The sequence below is a fragment of the Triticum aestivum genome, chromosome 3B (assembly GCF_018294505.1).
Source record: "Triticum aestivum cultivar Chinese Spring chromosome 3B, IWGSC CS RefSeq v2.1, whole genome shotgun sequence".
Classification (NCBI taxonomy): Eukaryota; Viridiplantae; Streptophyta; class Magnoliopsida; order Poales; family Poaceae; genus Triticum; species Triticum aestivum.
This window is the reverse complement of record NC_057801.1, coordinates 589,782,909-589,793,991: the sequence shown is the minus strand read 5'-3', so window position 1 is coordinate 589,793,991 and position 11,083 is coordinate 589,782,909.

The following is an 11,083-nucleotide window of genomic DNA, read 5'->3' as shown; positions in this document are numbered from 1 at the left end:
ACGGAGCGCTGTGTCCGGATCACTTGCAAGAGTGATGATTCCGTTGGGTCCGGGCATTTTGAGCTTCATGTACCCATAATGGGGTATGGCTTGAAAAATTGTAAATGCTTCTCGCCCTAGCAGAGCGTGGTATCCACTGCTGAACGGGGCCACTTGAAATGTGACCTCCTCGGATCTGTAATTATCCGGCGTGCCGAACACCACATCCAGTGTGATTTTACCTTAACAGCACTCTTCCCGGCTTGGTATTATTCCTCTAAAGGTTGTGTTGCTTCGCTCAATGCGGCTCCAGTCTATTTCCATTTTTCGCAGGGTTTCCTCGTAGATGAGGTTAAGTCTGCTGCCGCCGTCCTTGAGTACCTTTGTAAGTCGGAAGTCGTCCACTATCGGACTGAGGACCAATGCGGCTAGTGCTTCGGCTGTCCGGAATTGAGGTTCGTCACTGGCATTAAAAGTAATAGCCGTGTCACTCCATGGGTTTATTGTTGCTACTTGGTAGACTTCGGTAAGGTTGTGGAGGGTTCGTTTCCTCGCATTGTTTGATGCGAAGGTCTCGAAGACTGTCGACACCGTACTGGTGTTTCTGGGGTGGTGTTCTTCGAATTCTGGAGTTAGAAGCTCCTCGCCACTTCTGGCCACCTGTCGGAGTATCCAACATGCTCTAAGGCTGTGAGTTGGTGTGGCTTCCCCTGAACTATGAATTTTACAGGGTCCATTGAGCCATCCCTCCTGTCGGAGTAATGGGCCACGGGTAGGCTAACCCGGGTCCCAGGGCCTTTCAAGACATCGGGGCAGGCCGCGCCCCTCAGGCCGAGTCCCAGGAGCGACTCCAAGACAAGCCGAGTCCCAGACGGCGACTCCGAGATAAGCCGACTCCAAGCTGGCGACCTCCAGAGAGGCCGACTACGGAGAGTCGGCCCATGACTCTTCCCTCCTCTCGAAGTACGATGCGGGGTACGGTCACGGCATGGCCATTCCCCCCTGCTTACGAAGGGCCGGCATGGCTACAGTGAGCCGTATCGCTGGAAGATCTCCGGCGGGGCGCGGCACTGTTGCCATGCCTGCCCTGACCTCAGCCATAGTACGCAGTACACTGTGCCCACGACGCCGGCCTGTACGACCCGAAGGCGGCGGGGCCGCCTGTCAGTGGGTGGGCCAAAGGCTGCCTGGGCGCCCCGAAGACGGACCTGTGCGAGTCAGCCTCCCTGGAGTAGGCTGACTCCTCCCCAGGGCCCCACGAGCCATTAACCAGATAGGATGGGAATGGCGACAGTGATCGCCCGATAGACAGCGGCATTGTTGCCACGACCCAATGACCAAGCCTGCGTCATCAGGAGTGCTGCTACAGTCTCAAGCCTGTCCGCGGGACCCGCCAGTCGGTGGGCCCTAGAAGCCGGCGGGAAGGACGGCGGCCTGAGATACAGACGGCTGGGACCCGCGCCCAGCCGGATTACTATTGTACCCTCGGGGGGTAGGCCTATATAAACCCCCCGGGGCACCCATGCAAAGGGTTCGGACCTAGATAGAGATAGACCAGATAGCACAGGGAGGAGAGAGCTAGCCTTGCCCTCTCCTGCCTCCCGAAACAGCTCCAGGAGCACCATTGTAGTCACTTTGCCTTAGTGATCATGCGGAGACCCCGCAGAGCAGCAGTAGGGGTGTTATCTCCTAGGAGAGCCCTGAAGCTGGGTAAGTTCCACCGGCGTGCATGTCTTCACCTCATCCCGCTTCCAGGCACCAGCGACGTTCTACTCGCTCCCACCATGATAAGCCATCCTTTGGCATATGTCGTATCCAACCCCCGACATTTGGCGCCCACCGTGGGGCGAGGTGCACCGTCGTCCGGAGATCTGCTCTGGAAGGGAACCCTGTTCCTCCTCGGCGCGCACAGCCAGCCCGGCACGCCGGATGGCATCTGTGCCGACGCGCTGCACATCGCTAAGATCGCCTGTGCGGCCAGCTGCCTCGCTGATCTTATCGGCGAGGTTCGCCTCTCCGATGAGCCTGCGTCCGACGCAGGCACGAGTGGCCCCGAGAGCCTCCTCGCAGGCCTCCTCGACCAACTCCACGTCGCCGGCGAGCCTGCCGCGGACCTGGAGTCCATAGGATCCACCGACTCGATGCTCGTCGACTCTGACACCGCGTCGCTTGACGCGTTCCCCACCAACGTGGTGGTCTACGACGAGCCGCTCTCTTACGCGCGGAGCGGCGGAAGCACCGTCACTGAGGTCCTCGTCCTCGACCACGGTGAGTGCTCCGGCGAAGGAGCGCACGACCCGCTTGACGCGGCCCTGCGAGGCCTTGCAGCGCCGATTCCGGAAGACGCCGACGCCGAGACGCTGGAGGCGCTCCGCCTTCAGCTTGTCGAGGGCGCGAAGAAGCTGGCAAGCATGAGGCGCTTGTCAGAAGCTTACCAACACGAGATGGATCGCGCCGTAGGCGGCTCGCCGGCTCCAACCGGGCCTAGCCGCCTAGGCGCGGTCCGACAGCGCGGCGCGGCAATTGCCAACCTCTTCGGGGCTGATCGCCCTGTGTATGCCACGCCCGCAGAGAATATCTGTGCCGCCCAGGCGGCGGCAGACGAGCTCGACAACTTCGAAGGCGAAGAGCGCCGCATAATGACGGAGCGAGTTCAGCAGCTCCTCGACGTGGCTGCCGTGCAGAATGATGCCGGCTGCCGCACCGAGGCGCCGCAGCGCCAAAACAACGACCCACCGCCTCGCCGAGACCAAGGTGCGACGTCTCGGACGCCGACTGGCGGGGCCCGTGGGAAGAAGGACCAGGAGCTGGCTGTCAGCCACAGTCGGACTCACATCACCATAGAGCGCGACCAAGACGGCCGCCCCAAAGCGGTGGAATGGCGGGACGACTACCTGCCTCCCCCCTCGTGGAGAAAGGCGAGTCTCCCCGCCGCCCGTGGAACATCCGACTCTCGGCGACCACCTTGGCCGTTGAGAGGGAGTCGGAGAGAACGACGCCCGCCACCGGATCGATCGACTCCACTGATCCCTGGCGCTGGAAGAAGAAGACGAGTTGGGTCCCCCCTGCTTTGGACCCCGCATCCGAGATGAGCCCTTCCCCAAAGGGTTCACGCTCCCCCGAGACACGCCCAAATATACCGGCACCGTGAAGCCGGAAGATTGGCTGATCGACTACTCCACAGCCATTAACATAGCGAATGACAACAAGCGTGTTGCCGTAAGATACGTCCCGCTCATGCTCCAGGGCTCGGCCTGGACGTGGTTGAACAGTCTGAAGCCTCACAGCATCAACAGCTGGTTCGACTTCACCTATGCTTTCGTCCGCAACTTCACGAGCACGTACAAGCGACCTCCCAAGCCATGCCAACTCTCTTTGTGCGTGCAAGGCCCTGACGAGTCTACTCGCGACTACCTCATGCGCTGGGGCGAACTCCGGAACTCCTGCGAGGGCGTGCACGAGGTGCAGGCCATCGAGTACTTTACTGCCGGGTGCATAGAAGGCACCCTCCTCAAGCACAAGCTCCTCTGCGACGAGCCGGAGACCCTCGATGAGCTGCTGATCACAGCGGACAAGTACGCCACGGCCGACTCCTCCATGAAGGCAAAGATTCGGGTTAGCACAACTGGCAAAGTCGCCCCTCAGGCTCCAAGAACTCCGGCTGGAGACACCAGTCGGCGGCAGCAGCAGAGTGACCAGAAGCGCAAAGCCCCGCAGCCGACTTCCAACAGTCGGCAAGTGGCAACAGCAGAGGACCAGTAGTTGGAGGGACTGCCTCTGGCGAAGCGACAGAAGGGCGGCAAGTCCAACTGGCTGCCGACTTTCTCCTACGAGCAGACTCTAGATGGTCCCTGCAAGTTCCACAGCGGCGCGAAGCCGTCCAACCACACCACCAGGAAATGCCACTGGCTGACCAGAATCGCCAAGGGGGACGGACTGCCCCCTCCCCCTCCTGCTGGGCCGCCTCCTCCACAGCTGCCCCTGCAGCTGGCCATCAGGCCAGTCGGCACGATACAACACGAGTTCCCGGATGAGCACGGAGCCTATGTGGTGTTCACCAGTGTAGCGGATGACCGACGCAGCAGGCGCCAACAGCAGCAAGAAGTTAATGCGGTTGCATCAAGTACTCCAGAGTTCATGCATTGGTCCGAAAAGCCTATCAGTGGGAGCAGAGCTGATCACCCAGAGGTGATGCCGAGTCCAGGCTCCTATGCCTTGGTCTTAGGCGCCACACTCGCCACAGATAGGCGGGCCACTCGCTTCTCGCGAGTACTGATAGACGGAGGCAGCAGTATCAACATCCTGTACAAGGATACAATGGAGAAATTAGGAATCAAGCGAAGACAGCTTCAGAGCAGCCGGACTGTGTTCCATGGAATCGTCCCTGGCCTTTCCTGCTCGGCCAATCGGCAAGATCCTGATAAATGTCCTCTTCGGAGACAAGGATCATTTCCGCCGAGAGCCAATTTGGTTTGAGGTGGTGGACCTTGAAAGCCCATATCATGCATTGCTTGGCCGACCCGCCTTGGCCAAGTTCATGGCGGTCCCCCACTACGCCTACCTCAAGATGAAGATGCCGAGTTCCAAGGGAATCCTAACCGTGTCCAGCGACTACAGGAAGTCGTCCGCTTGCGCGGCCGAAAGCAGTCGGCTGGCCGAGTCCTTGGTGATCGCGGCTGAGAAACGGCTTCTTGATCGGGTCGTGGCGATGGCCGGCAAGCAGCCCGAGTTGTCGCCCGACCCCAAGGAGTCGGAAGCAGAAGGATCATTCAAGCCAGCCAAAGAAACAAAGAAGATACCGTTGGACCCGGAGCACCCAGAGAGGTACGCTGTCATGGGCACAGGCCTTGACAGCAAATAGGAAGGCGAGCTCGTCGATTTCCTCCGTGAGAATCGCGACATCTTCGCATGGTCCCCCAAGGACATGCCTGGTGTCCCGACGGAATTCGCCGAGCACAAATTACACGTCCGATCTGATATGAAGCCCGTTAGGCAGCCCTTGCGCCGCCTGTCAGAAGAAAAAAGAAGAGTTGTTGGAGAAGAAATAGCCCGGCTCTTGACAGCCGGCTTCATCATGGAAGTGTTTTTTCCAGAGCGGCTGGCAAACCCAGTGCTGGTGCTGAAGAAGAACAAGCAGTGGCGGATGTGCATTGACTACACGAGCCTCAACAAAGCTTGCCCCAAGGACCCATTTGCTCTGCTGAGAATCGATCAGGTGATAGACTCCACAGCCGGATGCGAGCTGTTGAGTTTCCTAGACGCATATTCAGGATATCACCAGATCAAGCTGAACCCGGCTGACAGACTGAAGACCGCCTTCATCACGCCGTTTGGAGCCTTCTGCTACCTGACCATGACGTTCGGCTTAAGAAACGCCGGCGCCACCTTTCAGCGTTGCATGCAGAAGTGCCTCCTGAAGCAACTCGGCAGAAATGCCCACGTCTATGTGGATGATGTAGTGGTGAAGACAGAGAAGTGTGGAACCTTGCTGGAGGACCTCAAGGAAACCTTTGAGAATCTGCGCCGATTCCAGATCAAGCTTAACCCAGAGAAGTGCGTTTTTGGAGTACCAGCCGGCCAGCTCCTCGGTTTCCTGGTCTCCGAACGCGGCATAGAGTGCAATCCTGTGAAGATCAAGGCCATCGAGAGGATGGAAGCACCCAGACGACTGTTAGATGTGCAGAAGTTCATCGGCTCTTTGGCATCCATCAGCGGATTCATCAGTCGGCTGGGTGAGAAGGCTCTCCCCTTGTATCAGCTCATGAAGAAGATGGCCTTCTTTGAGTGGACTCCCAAGGCGGACGAGGCTTTTCTCCAACTAAAGAAGATGTTGACTACTCCCCCTGTGCTGGCGGCTCCGACTCCCAAAGAGCCCATGCTCCTATACATTGCCGCCACCAGCCGAGTAGTCAGCACAGTCATTGTAGTCGAGCGCAAGGAGGAAGGCAAGGCGCTACCTATCCAGAGACCGGTATATTACTTGAGCGAGGTACTGTCGGCCTCCAAGCAGAACTACCCCCATTACCAGAAGATGTGCTACGGCGTGCATTTTGCCGCCAAGAAATTGAAGCCTTACTTCCAGGAGCATCCAATCACTGTGGTCTGCACAGCTCCACTGGCCGAGATCATCGGAACCCGAGATGCTTCTGGCCGAGTGGCCAAATGGGCCATCGACCTGGCCTCCTACACCATCTACTACGAGCCCCGCACCGCCATCAAGTCACAAGCACTGGCCGACTTCCTCGTCGACTGGGCCGAGACCCAGTATCTGCCGCCAGTGCCCGACTCCACCCATTGGCGGATGCACTTTGACGGCTCCAAGATGCGCACCGGCTTGGGAGCCGGCGTCGTCCTCACTTCCCCCAAGGGCGACAAGCTCAGATATGCGTTGCAGATCCACTTCGCCGCCTCCAACAACGTGGCCGAGTACGAGGCGCTCATCCACGGGCTCCGGCTTGCCAAAGAACTCGGCATTCGCCGGATCCTGTGTTATGGCGACTCTGACTTGGTGGTCCAGCAATCATCTGGCGATTGGGACGCCAAGGACGCAAATATGGCGAGCTACCGTTTTCTCATCCAGCAACTCAGCGGATACTTCGAGGGGTGCGAGTTCCTCCACGTGACAAGGAACGACAACGACCAAGCAGACGCCTTGGCACGAACCGGCTCCACCCGCCAGGCAATACCATCTGGTTGTCGCCCTCCGACGCCTCCTCAAGCCGTCACCAGAATCAGATTCAATCTTTGTGCCGGCTCTGCCTGAGGAGGACGGATCCGACTCCAAGAAACACACAGTCGAAGCCGGCCCGGGGACTTCAGAACCCGGCCCGGGGACTGCTGTGGCAAGATCGAAGACTCCAGAGCTCGGCCCGGGGACTGCTCCAGTCGGCCCCGGGACTTTGTCAAATCAGCAAGCGGCTGCAGACTCCAACCCGCCGCCTCCCAGCCCGGCCGCCCTTGTCCAAGTCACACTAGTGGCAGTTGAAGAAATAGCAGCACCTTCATGGGCCCAGCCCATCCTCAGGTTCTTACTAAACAGAGAGCTGCCAACTGATGAAATCTTGGCTCGGCAAGTGCAACGCCGAGCAGCAGCCTACACCATAGTCAACAGAGAGCTGGTCAGGCGCAGCGTTACCGGCGTCTTCCAACGCTGCGTCGAGGCAGAACAAGGCCAAGCAATCCTCAGAGACATCCATGAAGGGGAGTGCGGTCACCACGCGGCCTCCAGGGCACTCGTCGCCAAAGCCTTCCGGCACGGTTTCTTCTGGCCAACCTCCCTGGAAGAGGCCAAAGAGTTAGTCCAAAAGTGCAAGGGGTGTCAGATTTTCCGTTCCAAGCCACTTCAGCCAGCTTCCGCACTCAAGACTATCCCCATCGCCTGGCCCTTTGCAGTCTGGGGCCTGGACATGGTGGGACCATTCAAGACGGCATGAGGTGGCTTGACTCACCTACTTGTCGCAGTGGACAAGTTCACCAAGTGGGTGGAGGTGAAACCCATCAAGAAGTTGAATGGTCTGACTGCAGTGACCTTCATCACTGACATCACAACTCGGTACGGCATCCCACACTGCATCATCACCGACAATGGCACGAATTTTGCCAAAGGCGCCTTGGCCCGTTTCTGCGCGACACAGGGCATCCGACTGTACTTAGCGTCCATTGCCCATCCGCAGTCAAACGGCCAGGTGGAGCGAGCGAACGGCCTCATCTTATCCGGCATCAAGCCTCGACTCGTTGTCCCGCCGGAGCGATCTGCCGGCTGTTGGCTTGAGGAGCTGCCAGCCGTCCTCTAGAGTCTGCGCACGACTCCAAACAAGTCAACCGGCTTCACACCCTTCTTCCTCGTCTATGGTGCCGAAGCCGTCATCCCAACGGACATAGAGTTCGACTCCCCGCGAGTCACCATGTACACCAAGGAAGAAGCAGAAGAAGCACGTCAAGACGGTGTCGATCTGCTGGAAGAGGGTCGGCTGTTGGCACTCGGCCGGTCCAGCATCTACCAGCAGAGTCTGCGTTGATACTACAGCAGGAAGGTCAGGCCAAGATCTTTCCAAGAAGGCGACCTTGTGCTCCGGCTGATCCAGCGAACAGCCGGCCAGCACAAGCTGTCGGCACCTTGGGAAGGCCCCTTCATCATCAGCAAGGTGCTAGGAAACGACGCCTACTATCTGATCGACACTCAGAAGCCCCGAGTGCGCAAGAGGGACGACTCCGGCAAAGAGACAGAGCGCCCATGGAATGCAAATCTTCTTCGAAGATTTTACAGTTGATGCAGTATGTATCACACTACCCCTTTGTATTAAAGTACTAAGACTTTGGGCCCCCCGAGACGAGCTCGGGGACTGCCCTTTTTTGTTATCTGTATGATAAGAATTATGCCTCCAAGTACATTACTTTCATTACAAGCCGCTTGGCACCGGGCCAGACTAGTCGGCCGAGGACTCGCCGCCTTGCGCTATGAGGAGCTTCCCGCAGTCAGACAAGTAGTGTGCGGTGCCTAATCCGCCTCCTGGCAAAGCCGCAGCTCGCAGAGCAACTGTGAGGCGGGCAGGAGTGAGGAAGAACGGGCGCCCACACGAAAAATGGCTAAGGACCTAAAGCACGAACATAGCGTAAGACGGCCTCCAGCATTTCTGAAGCAGAAAGCTGACTCATGAGTAGCCGGCTCGCCGTCTTTATTAGCCAGTATCAAGGACGGCCGACTCTTGGGTAGTCGGCCTATCGCTTTCTATCCGACTTGCTAAAGAAACTCTAAACGGCCAAGTACTTGCCTTCCCGAAGTAGCCAAGCACTTGACCCAGCGACAGTTCGCAGAGCGGCTGTCTGTCTGGAAAGGCAGCGACTAAAGGAAGGCGACAAAGGGAAAAGCCTAAAGAGCAGTAAGCAAAGAAAGACGGAAATCGGATAAATATTTACATAGGCCCTTGGCCGAATATTCGAATAGAAGTTCAAGATACACCCCACGGGTGGAATTGTTCGAATCTAACAAAGTTTTCAAAAGATTACTAAGACAGACAAACAGAGGCGAAAAAGGCAGCCTAGGAGGCGGCATCTGGGATCGGAGGATCGGAGGAGATGGCGGTGTCAGGCGCCGGGGCAGTCGGCTGGGCGGTCTCGGTTTGATCGCCTCCGGCGGCAGTCGCCTTCTCTCGACGCGGCTCATTGCTGGAGGCGCGGTCGAGCTGAGGCTGGCTGCCTGCTCCGTCTTCTGGCACCTCCGCCTCGCCTTCGTCCTCCGCCTCGTCCTCCTCCTAGATACTGGAGTCGATCACCTCCGCTGAGTCCTCGCCATACTCCGGGTTCATCCCGAACCACTCTAGCGGCACTTCCTCGCCGCCTTCAGCCCGCTCAGGGACGAAGACACTAGTGTCCGTGTACTCGGCGATGGCCGCCGCACGCTCGATAAGGGAGCCCTCCACGGCCTCCAGCTCGGCCTGGGCTTCTGACCGGAAGGCGGCCAGACGGTCCAGGTCCAGCCCTGGATACCACGCCTTGACGAACTCCAAGGCCCGGCGCGCTCCGGCCCAGGCCGAGGAGCCCTTCCAGGCCTCAAGACGGCCGGCAGCGACCTCCAGCCAGTCGGCAGTTCGGCTGGCGGTGCACAGAGCCGGCGTGCCTGGCCACAGGGCGGCAACCGCCTGGGCGCCGGCACGCTGAAGCTGGCGCATCAGCCGGTGAGCCGGACAAAGACGGGCTTCAATGCTCAGAAGCTGCTCATCGATGGTTCGGGGGGCATTAGCGGTGATCTCCTCACCGTTTGCCCTTCGCGCCTCACGAGCAGCCTCGATGGCCAGAGGGACTGCCTGCGAATGACCAGGGAAGAAGTCTACCAAGACAAAAAAGAAGCAAGTCGAAAAATTAGAAGTTGGCCTGACACATAGTCGGAAGCCCGAAGAAACAAAAGAAACTTTCCATCAACGATATCCTCGATCTCGTGGAAGCCGGAGGTCAGCATCGCCTCCCTGTCAGTCCAGGAGGAGCGCTCGCTCTCGAACTCGGCCAGGAGAGCGGCTTCCTTCTTCTCGGCCTCGTCTTGCGCCTTCTTGAGCAGCTCTTTCTGCTCGGGCAGCTGCACCGCCAGCAGGTCGTGCTCCGCGGCAAGCTTGCCACACTCCTCCTCCTTGGCACGACGGGCAGTATTGGCCTCGCCCAGCTGCTCCTGAAGAGCGGCGTTGGCTCCTGAAAAACGAAAGAAGAGACAAATAAGTCGTCAGCAAAGAAGATCGCCGGGAAGATCCAGCCCGACTGCTCAGCAGTCGGCCCGAATCTCGGGGACTACAGCCTGCGGGTGCGCCAGCGTGCCCCCGCGAAGAAGAAGAACTTACTCCAGCTTTCCGACAAGTCGGCAGCCCGCTTGCTCAACTCCTCAACATTGCGGTTGAAGGTAGTGGCGCGGAGGTTGTGATACTCCTGCAATAAGTCATTGAAGACAAAGTTAGTGTTTGGAACTCGCCAGAGGGAGTTCCGAACCGCCTGCTCAGCAGCCGGCCCGGAACTCGGGGACTACACCCAGTGGGTGCGCTGGCGCGCCCCCACAGAGAAAAAACAAGAATCAAAAAGGAAAAGAAACTTACTCGAATGGTCGTTCGTGCGGCCAGATGCGCTCTGGTGCAGGCTTGAAGGGCGTCGCCTTCGGCCCGCAGCTTCGACTGGACTTCTAGAAGCAATTGATTTAGCAGCCCGGTGCCGCCTCCGCGCAACCACCCGGTGGGCGCGGCGCTTGTGGCCTCGGCGTCTAGGGTTGCCGAGCTGGCAGCGCCGGTCTCCCAAGGTCGCGGCGCCGAGGTCGCCCTCTCAAGACGGCGGCGCACCGGCGAGGCGACTTGGAGAAGTAGCCGCGCCTCGGCCTCGTCCATGACCGGCGGCTCCAACAGACCCACCGGCTGTTTGCCGTGCGGCCTCCCAGACGGCGGTGGAGGCGGCGGTGGCGGCACGAGAGTGTCCGACATAGAAGCCTCGCCGCTCTCCTTCTCCACGACGGGATTCTCGGTGCCGGCCACTCCGGTCTACCCCGTGAACTCCGGAGGTGGCGGTGCAGACGACAGTGGGGGGACGAGAATCGCCGATCGGCGACGCGCGGCCTCCTCGGCACGCTGGCTCGCCG